A 482-nucleotide genomic window follows, 5' to 3' on the forward strand; every position below is an offset into this window, starting at 1 on the left:
GGGAGCTGAGACAGCTGAAGTCCTCTCAAACTCATACTCTCTTCAGGGTTCTGGGAAACCTCTTTCCTTGGACTTGATCGCCGAGTCTGTGAGGTGGGCTGGAAGTGAAGGGATGGCAGTTGGCCTGGTATGACTTGCTAGGTGACCCTCCTGGGTTTCCCTCCACCTGGGCCTCAGTTTCCCCATCTGCAAGTGGACATCAGGATACCTGCTCTTCCTTCTCTTCTGCAAAGATAGGGGGCTGGTGGGCGATCTCATCTTCCTAGTGCCCAGGTGCCCAGAGGTTGGGGGCTGGTTTGAGAGAGACCCCCATCCTTGTCCCTTTCCCCAATGCTGCAAACCCTGCCCTGAGGGCTGGGTCCTGACTTGGCAGGAAGTGAATGTTCTAGAGGCATGTGGCTTCAGGGTCTTATCAGCTGTTTCCTAGCCTTTGATGCTATAGCCTGGGGCCTGGGCTCTTCCCCTGCACCCCCCCCCCCCCC

At 57.3% G+C, this 482-nt stretch overlaps 1 protein-coding gene across 4 annotated transcripts in view; it reads left to right on the top strand.

The window, feature by feature from the left end:
- The window catches only part of PTGS1 (prostaglandin-endoperoxide synthase 1 (prostaglandin G/H synthase and cyclooxygenase)), a 20,074-nt gene that overhangs the window by 5,538 nt on the left and 14,054 nt on the right, over positions 1-482 (top strand). The window lies entirely within an intron of this gene.

This window comes from Myotis davidii, unplaced genomic scaffold (assembly GCF_000327345.1).
Source record: "Myotis davidii unplaced genomic scaffold, ASM32734v1 scaffold964, whole genome shotgun sequence".
NCBI classification, from domain to species: Eukaryota; Metazoa; Chordata; class Mammalia; order Chiroptera; family Vespertilionidae; genus Myotis; species Myotis davidii.